This window comes from Peromyscus maniculatus, chromosome 4 (genome assembly GCF_049852395.1).
Source record: "Peromyscus maniculatus bairdii isolate BWxNUB_F1_BW_parent chromosome 4, HU_Pman_BW_mat_3.1, whole genome shotgun sequence".
Classification (NCBI taxonomy): domain Eukaryota; kingdom Metazoa; phylum Chordata; class Mammalia; order Rodentia; family Cricetidae; genus Peromyscus; species Peromyscus maniculatus.
In genome coordinates, this window is record NC_134855.1 from 74,894,697 (window position 1) to 74,904,962 (window position 10,266).

A 10,266-nucleotide genomic window follows, 5' to 3' on the forward strand; every position below is an offset into this window, starting at 1 on the left:
TATACCTGGAAAAAAAATAAAAGGAGGCAGAGGGAAAGTAAAGGACTGTATCTTGCTAAATGCCCCTCAGTTTCCTGTCCTTAGAGTCTAAAACTTCTATTATCTCCACAACTGTCCACACTTTATCAAAATATACATGAATACACAATTTCCCTATTGAGGTCTTCATTTCTGAAGCCTCTCATACCAGGGAAAAATACACAAACTAAATTTGAATGCTTCCTTTTTTTTTAAACACATAAAAAGGCTTTATTTAAAGCAGGGGAGCCAGAATTTGATCAAACAAGCCAAATCCCATGTCATCATCTGACTCCTAGGACTCCTCCTTTTTCTCCTCGTCTTTCTTCTCCTCTGCTGCAGCAGGGGCAGAACCAGCAGCAGGAGCTGCAGAGCCAGGGGCAGCAGAAACAGCCACATTCCCACCAGCAGGCACACTGGCAAGTCTGCCAACGCCCTGGGTGATGACATACTCAATGTTATTTTCATTCAGTTCTCTGATGACCTTGTTGAGCCAGTAATCGTCCACCTTGATGACCATGCTGTCTAGTGTCTTCTTTGTGTCTTTGGCGCTAGGAGAGGAGTTGCCCCCAAGGGCAGCAAGCAAATAAGAGGCGACATAGCGCATGTGGGCTGCTGCAGACCGGCCTCATGCGTGTGACCTCGGTGATGACAGGCAGCAAAAGGCACTCCCTTTTGTTAATATGCCTTTTGTAATGAGTATCTCAGTCATGGAGTTTGCTATATAGACAATTTCAAAAAAAAAAAAGGATTTTTCTTTTCTCCTTTACATAGTACAAGAGAGGTTATAGTTTAGATGGGGCCACAAACTGGTAGAGGTAGTAAATGACTATGTGGTAAATATCCTGAAAGGAAGCCTTCCATTTTCCTGGATAAGTAGGAAGTGAACTTTAACAGAGATAGAGATGAAAATCTAACACTATTAACAATCAACACCATTGAGAGAATGATGATACAATTAACAGGTTAATCTGAGAAAATTCAAGTACTCATTATATTAGACTGCCTCTCTGTTTCTCTGTCTCTTTCTGTGTCACAGTCTCTCTCTCTCTCTCTCTCTCTCTCTCTCTCTCTCTCTCTCTCTCTCTCTCTCTCGATCTCTCTCTCTCTCTCTCTCTCTCTCTCTCTCTCTCTCTGGTATTGTTTATACATTTAGTGATCTAGCTCTTTGTCAATAAATCTATTAAAAACAATATCACTATTTACTCTATATAGTGAATGTTATTTGCCAATTAGTCTTTTTAATTTTTTAAAACTGTGTCTGTGTGGGGATATCCCTGGAGACTGAAAGAAAGTGGAAAATCCCATGAATATGAGTTACAGGTGGTTAAAATCTCCCCATCAGGAGTGCTGAACTGAGAACTAAACTTCAGCCATCTAGAAGAGAAGCAAGCAGTTTTAACTACTGAGCCATCTTTCCACCCCTGCCAATGAGTCTCTTATACTGTATTCCTAAAAGTGCTTATATACTAACCTTAAATGGGAAATAATTTGTGTAGCCTGAGGGAGCAAGCACCCATGAGATAGTTTGTGGAAGGCAGTAGGATAATTAAGTCACCCATTTCAAATCCTGTTCACTCCTATGATGTCGAAATTTGAATACGTGATGTAATTCTGAGTGTTTATTGCGTTTATTCTGTTCATGCTAGAAAATCTGATTCTCACATTTTGTGGGAGAGAAGAGAGCCGTGTCTCTATCATTGTCTTGGATCACCTGAAACTCAGTATATCCATTCTTCCTTTTTGAAGATGAAAAGTGCATGCTCAACTGCCATAAAACAACTGAGTTATTTTCTAAGTGAAAGAACTAAGCTAATTAATTTTGTAAGGAAACAGAGAACTGTTTTGAAAAGTAGTTTTGAAGAAGAAAAAACGAGATATTTGAAGGAAACTCATGTGACTAGACAGCTAAGAGGCAAACTTTATAGTTCATAACCTCATAAATGAAAAGAAAGAATGAATAAGAACCTAAAGAAAACCATGAGATTTTTGTGCAGTGTGGTAAGTGGATGCTTAGAGAGAGGGAAACTCAAGTATCAGTTGGGTCCATTTCTCCTTCCAAAGAAATGCATGTGATATACCATTATCCCGTGTGTGTGTGTGTGTGTGTGTGTGTGTGTGTGTGTGTGTCTGTGTGAATGTCTGTTGTGTGTGAGTGTCTGTTGTGTGTGTCTATTGTGCATGTAACTATGTGTGTGGGTGTTGCTGCCTTCCTCATCTCTCTTTCTCTTCCACTTTAAAATAAAAGATAAGTCAAAGACTGATAAAAAAAAAGAAATCCATGTTGAAGATCTAATATAATTTAATTCAATCTGTCAAACTCTTCATATATAGGCTACCAAAGCAACAAAGAAATCAAGGATTTAAAAAAATAGTATAAGGATATGTCATCAAGGAAAAAAATGCAGAGACATACAGCCCAAAACATTCTTTACCTTATCTAACATTAACTAATGTTTACTTTCCAGGTCTAATTTTTGGAACAATAATGCATATGTTTCAAGGTTGCAATATAATGAAATCTTAGGATTTTCAAATTTGTCCAGGCTGATCAATTTTAGACTATTCTACTGAGTCACCAAGAAACCCTAGTTCTTTGCTGTGGGTGACTCCGAGACCTACTCTGTTCCCACTGACTCACACTAGGCATCAGTGTTCTATCACACTGTACAGACACTCTCTTCTTCAGATCATTTGTGCCTAGAGAGGGAACCAAAAAATCAAAGTAGGAGGTTGTTTGTTTGTTTGTTTTGGGTTTTTCGAGACAGATTTTCTCTGTGTAGCTTTATGCCTTTCCTGAAACTCACTCTGTAGCCCAGGTTGGCCTCGAACTCACAGAGATCTGCCTGCCTCTGCCTCCCAAATGCTGGGATTAAAGGTGTGAGCCACCACCGTCCTGCCAAAGTAGGAGATTTAAAGTTGGAAGTCTCATTGCTTGAACTTACTTTAATAGTCTTAGTAACTTTTTTTTAAAACCAGAAATAATAGGAGAAATATTGGTGGCTAGAAGCACTTTCTGTACCAACTACTCCCATATAAAGGAATATAAGAATATGATTTATCATGTACTCACTCAGTCAAGCTTGTGGGTATGCGACTTTACTAAAAATGGTTGAACCAAAGAGATCATTAAAATAGAATACTTTTTTGTCTAAGATAGAATCTTGTGAGGAAAATAAATAAGCAAAAGGAAACTCAAAATAATATACACACGTCCCTACCAAGGATGCTATAGAAATACAGCTCTAGTGTGTTTACTCTCACTGAGGGCATTTAGGAATACTTCCTTTAACAAGTATATTTGTGTGAAATTGAGCTAGCCAGGAACAGCAACTTAAAAGGGAAGAATGCCTGCCAGATCTTAGGAGTGTATGAAGACTGTTCTTTTCCCATAGGAACATCTAGCAGCCTGCAGTAATTAATACATACAATAACTTTCTCTTTTTTTTTTCTTTACAAAATGAAATGCTAATAATTAATAACATTCAGCTCTCAACGTTTTTATTTACTTTTATTTTTATTTTATTTTATTTTTCTTTATTAAGAAATTTTCTACCCACTCCTTATGCTATCCACAGAACCCCCATCCTCCCTCTTCTGACCTCCCAGCCCTGTTTCCCAAGCCACCCCGCACCCCCACATTCCCCAAATCGAGGTCTCCCATGGGGAGTCAGCAGAGCCACAATAACTTTCTTGATAAGACATGAATCAAAAGCCAAATTATCAAGCTTTCTAAGAATTTGTTAAGTCTTGTGAAGCTACAAAACAAATATTCATTAATACTGCAACCTTTACGACAGTGAGATTATGACAATACTATAAACATCACTATTACTCATCAAGATGTGAAACCTCCAAAGGAACCTCTGAGAAGGAAAATATGGTGACACTCTGGGTCTGTTTTCCACCTCCAAGTCAAGGGGAACTCAAAACAGGACAAGCCAGTTAAAAGATTCTGTAAAACTTTCTTGTTTGGGAAGTGATTAATCTCATTTTCTTTATATGTGCATGTGCTCTGCCATTCTGCCTTATGTGTATTTTCAGTTGAAGGATGTGTGATAGGGAATACACAATTTTACTGCCTAAGTCAAAGGAAAACCTAAAGTTTTTCATTAGAGCTGAAAAATCCACAAACATTTGAGCTGATTCTTTATGATTAAAGGAAAAGAACTCATCACTTATTTAACACAAATTCAATTGTTTCTCTTTTGTCCAACCATGTTGGTGTCACCTTTTCTCTTTTCAAAAAGGTGAAAGTGAAGGAAAACTAGGGCACAGTATTATGCCGGCCCAACATGAAAACACAGTCTGAGAAACTGCCATGGCAATGACTGTCTCTTGGGAAAACACTATCATGATTCCAGATGGCAAAATAAAATAGCTTCATGAGGATACTATTCAGTCATTTGTTGAACTGATGAGAAACAAAGTCATGTTGCATACTTTACATGCTATCTTCACCAATATCTCTCACAACTTGGTGATACTTTGGAAACATGACATTGTCTCTTTGGCACTGGGTTATCTCATTCAATATATTTTCTAGGTACATCCACTGACCTACAAAGTTCTTGATTTCATTTTGTTACAACCAAATAGTATTCTGTAGTGATTGTGTACCACATTTCATGGTCTAGTCACCAGTTGAAGGACATTAGCCATTTTCTAGCTATTGTGAATAGAGCAGCAGTAAACAGGGCTGAGCAAGTTGCTTATACACAAAGATAAGTATAGTTCTCATCCATTATCATGAAAAATTCTCATTGCAACATAAAAACATATTTAATCAAAATTCTGAGTTGTGATGCCAAGTCCTAATGGCTGCATGTATAAAACAACTTCCATCACTAAGGCTCAGGGATCATTTCAGAAGAGGGACAGAAAGGTGGTAAAAGCTAGATAATCAGGAAGTTTTCTGTGAGATTCTGTTTCCTAGTCATGTCATAATCTACACATATAAATTCTTACTAACATGACTATCATACTATGAGCTGAATGGCTATACTAATAGCCATACCAAAGTGGACAGGAAAAAGTCTATGAAGCCTCAACTCTGCACAATGAACTATAGGGAATGTTGAGAGTATAGACTTATTGAAATGGTTATCCAATAACAAATGGTCAACCCTGAAAACACACACACACACACACACACACACACACACACACGTGTGTGTGTGTGTGTGTGTGTAATGTTTAAACAATAGCATATCATTTTGTGAAATAATTATGAGAATGAAATAGGCATGTTGTCATAGAAATAAATGCATGTTGATAAACTATCAAACACTTGTGTTTGATTTTTTGTCCAATTTCTGAGAAAAATAAAGGAGTTTGTGGGGTGCCATGGGCCATGGGCATATATAGCAGGTGACAACTAGTATTTAACAGGTCGACCTACCAGCCCCATCTGATGGGGAGCCCTACCTGGCAAGGCTGTGAGGTCATTGACTATAAATGACCAATTGCTTCTGTCTATAATTTTTCACATGTGCAACTGCATTTCTTTCATAAAAACAATTATGTGCATTCTCCCCCATTATTTGTGTGTTTATTACATGAACATATTCAATATTTGTGCGTACATATAGCTGTGGATGGTCAGGAAGATGATTTCCGTTTAAGCTGTGTAATTCTGATGATTAGAAAAAAATTGAATAATTTTCATAACTGACACAGGAAACTAACAGTATTCTCAGTCACGAAGACAGCCAATTTTAGACTGCAGAACAAATTAAAAACAGACTAACTTCCCCTGCAGAGAATACATGAACATAGGTTCCAGGTGTTTATTGCTGAATCAAGGTCAGGCACGAAGCAACTTTGGTAGACATAACCCTCTGCAATAATTCTCTTACTGCTTTTACTGTAACCACTAAAGTTTTAGCCTGCTAACTATTATTGTTAAGTCCTGATTTTAATGTTATTCTCTGTCTGGGAATGCTAACTACTCAGGATTCTTGCTTGGCCAAGCATTATTCACTGGCTATTCGATGTGACTTTCCTAGCTTGAGAGAAACACTGTGATTCCTTACATGTATCACTTTGGCTCTATCTCTGGTTGTTCATTCAAGAAATACTTTGTGATCCTGAAAATGTAACTCATGTTTGTGGAAAATTTGGCTATGAGAGGGGGGCTAGGAAGAGTTATGTAAAGAACTAACTGTGTGTATGTGTGTAGGTATGTGCTGAAAGAGAGATGTAGCTGTGTGTATATATAGAGAAATGTTCATGAGAGTTAGAAAAAATGTGTGAGGAGAATTTAGTATGTAATATATATATATATATATATATATATATATATACATATATATATATATGTATGGGAGAGATATGGATAAAGAAATGTGTGGAGGGAAGAGGTATGGCTATTAAAAGAGATGTGTGTAAATGAGTATAAAACAGTGAGTGTTTGTTAGAATATGTGTGTATACTAAATGAGTGATGAAGCTTAAATTATGAAGAAGAATAAAAGAGAATGACCCTCAGATCATGTGTAAATTATTATACATAAGAAATCTTTCTATCCCTGCTCTTGAGGAGTCTTTCTCTGAGTAACCCTGGGTAGCAGTCCTGGGAGCTGGACTCCCAGGCTGCTAAAGTGGAAGATGGTGTTGTGCTTACATGTGCATGTGTGTATGGTGTGTGTGTGTGTGTGTGTGTGTGTGTGTGTGTACAGAGAAAATCACATGCCTGTACAGGTCACAGAAGATGAACAAAGATTGGTCTCAATCATGTAACTGTTTCTCATCTTTTAAGTTATCACATATTATAGGATACATTTGAATTCCAGTTTTGGATATTGATGAAGGGGGCTGCTTCAGTACTTTAATAGAAATTATAGTTGTTATTTGAAATGCAAAACACACACAAACAGTAAAGTATTTCCATTTTCCTCTTTGTGTTTTAAACATGGATCTGAAAGAGTGAGTATGCATGGAAACTCCTTGGTAGTGATCTTACCAGGCAGTAACGGATAAGTAACAAAAAGAAGGCCCACAACTCTTCTAGCATTTTAATGATAGGAGATAGAAGGTGAGCTCTGGGGTATCTTTTTGTGCTTACTTAAAACTAATAATATTATATGCATTATATGTAAAAAATAGTAATATTAAACATTATTGGGGCCCTTTAAAAATATTTTTAAAAATATTCATTAATTGAAAAAATTGAATACTAGATTAAGAGAGTTGGCATGCAATGGTAGAAAATAATGCTTCCATGGGAACAATATAAGCAATTTAAGCATGTATTAATCGATTCTTCCTTTTTTTGAAATCCATGTATCATGGACCATTCATTAAATCTATTTATTTCAAATATTTTTTTTCAAATAATTCATTTTTGTGCTATAAATGCTGTAAAGATTAAAGGAAAGTAAAACAATTGTTTAAGTTAAAATATTTTATTAATGACATTAATGAGTAAAAAAAGTAATTTCCTTATTTTATATGTAACCACAAACTGCTTTTTTCTCATTGACTAAATGGCTTAGAATACCATTAGCTCAATACTCATTAGGCCAATACTCAGTGCCACTCCTTTGCAGATTTGCCCCAAGAGCCTTATTGATAGGTGTATATATGGTCTCTAAGTTAGGATATGAGATGAGATTGTAGGATGCTCAGTGTATAGTCAGATTTTTCACTGCTGTCCTCCTGGGTACTGTGTCTATAATAAGTTAGAAGTTGGTGATTGACTGTCCTTAAAGATAGTGGTAGGTATAAATGGGAATGATTGTCTTGGACATATGGGCGTGTTCAATGAACAGCAGTGGAACAGTTGATAAACATAAATAAGCTGCAGATAGAGATCAGCTTTCATCTTGCTTCTAGACATTGCCTGTGCTGAGATAAAAAGCACTAAAATACTCAATGTCAACTGTATTTCATGATTCATAGGGTTGTGGAATACTTGTATACTGTGTGAAGGTATATTGCTGTTATTGATTTAATAAAATAAAATGAATAACCAATAGATAGGCAGGAGGTTTAGGCAGAATTTCCAGAGAGAGAATAGAGGAGTAAGAGAAATCAAGGTATGTAGGAGACACCAGGAAAGAAGTAGAGGAAGCAGAAGGCACAAGATAGTAGAGAGGTAACACCACCTAACAGAACATAGATTAATACAAATGGGTTACTTTAATTTATATGAGGTAGTTAGGAATCACTCTAAACTATAGGATGAGCTTTCATAATTAATAAGTCTTCTTGTCATTGTTTTGAGCTGGCAGCCCAAAGAAAAATTCATGCACAGTGAAGGTTAGATAGATATGCACCTGAATGTTCTTGGCATATGGAGGGGCACATAGGAATGCTACACATTTCACTCAGCATTGGCAATAACTGTGTTTATTTGTATATTTGTTCTGTGGTTATTACTTCTTGTGACTGTAATGTTCACATGTCCTTATTTCTTTTCATTCTCCTTTTAATAGTTTTATTGAAATTTAAGATGATTCAGTTTATTATTAAGTATTTTACTTCTTGCTCCCACTTCTTTCCTTGTCTCTTTTGTGTGTGTGTGTGTGTGTGTGTGTGTGTGTGTGTGTGTGTGTGTGTGTGCATGTGTGTATGTGTATCTGGAGTTTGACTCTAGGGCCTAATACATACTAGACAAGTGCTTTAACACTGATTCTCACTCCCACAATTTGGCCAAATTCTGTAATTTCTTCCTCTTTTTCTTGTTTTGCTCTCTTTTTGTGTTTAGCCTGTGGCCCCTCTGACTGAAGACATCTTGAAAACATATTAGTTCACAAATCAAAAGGATTAATACAATATGTGGACAATTCAGAATTTTGCTTTGTCAAATGTATTCAACATTGACTACAATACAATAATTTGATTCCCAGCCCTTAACTTTTCTATGCAGTAAAATCTTCCATAAGTACTTTTCTTCTTTTCTGTTGAGAGATATATCTTTCTGGCATGTGTTATTTTGTTCTCTGGTATAATGTTGTAAAGAAAATAACCAAATGAGTCTATTTTTAAAGATTTCAAATGTAAGAGAAATTGTTAGTATTATTCCACATCTTTAATTTGATAATAAGTGTTAAGACGTTAAAGAATTGTTCTTTTAAAATTGAACTGCCAAGTCTTATATGATCTTGAATAGTTAGGGTTCCTTTCTGTTGTTTTTAAAACATTGTCTCTTTCCATTGCTTCATCTCATTGCTAAAAGCATCACTTTTGTTTACTTCCTGGGAAGTGACAGGGAGAAATAAGAGAAACAGTGAAATTAATGGAGAGATACTATGTACCTTGGCAGTACAGCAGATCTGTCACCAAGTCATAATTCTATTGTTTTTCCACCGTATGAAATATGCCTAGCAGTCAGTGAGTTGCAGTCATAACCGTGTGTGTGGAGAATGAGAATAGAATAACATAGAAGGGAAGATGCATTGGTCCTCTCTTGCGTGACTTCATCTGGATGGGAGTCTGGGCCTTAGTATATAAGTCTGTTTACTTACACATGAAACATGAGGTTGCTCAAGTACTTGGCCAATGCACAATGAAGTCTTGTGCTTCTATTTAAGCTTCTATTTAACTTGAATGTACTTTCTTCCTGGAGACTTCCAAGATCCTGAAGTGGTAACTGAGCATGTCTGTCACTATCTAGTGGCAACTGCTCTCATTTCTGTAGCAAGCATAACATTTGCTTATTCATTTATGACCTGTGACCACACATAGGCATCCAAATGATATAAGCTTGGCCATTCATGCATATGCTCACATTTCTGTCCTCAGACCCTCAGAGCAGTTCACGGGTTCTTAACAAAAGTACTTTACAATGGATGTATAGACTCATATGAGAGAAACACAATTTCAGATTTTATATTTGATATTATTTTAAAATTGTAAGCTACAAAGCTATTGAGACAGATCCCCAGGAAAGGTCTGTGTCACCAAGTCTGACAATGGCCTGAATTAAATAACAAGAACCCACCTACTAGAAAGTAAGAACCACTGTCTTTTGACCACTATATATATGCTGCACCACGTGTACACACACACACACACACACACACACACACACACACACACACACACACACACACACGAGTGCATACAAAATAACTAAATAAATGATGTAATTTAAAATATATTTAATCATGAGGCCATCTAGCCTAGGTAAAGACTACGTTTGTAAAGATTACTTACTAAAAGCTTGGTGAAATGATTCATAATCCCTATACTTTATTTTGAATAAAAATTTCTGGAATTAACTAAATAAAATCAAGCTTATAGA

At 36.3% G+C, this 10,266-nt stretch overlaps 1 pseudogene; it reads right to left on the reverse strand.

The window, feature by feature from the left end:
• Positions 1-292: 292 nt before the first annotated feature.
• LOC102924863 (large ribosomal subunit protein P2 pseudogene) lies at positions 293-625 on the reverse strand (annotated as a pseudogene).
• Positions 626-10,266: the final 9,641 nt, after the last annotated feature.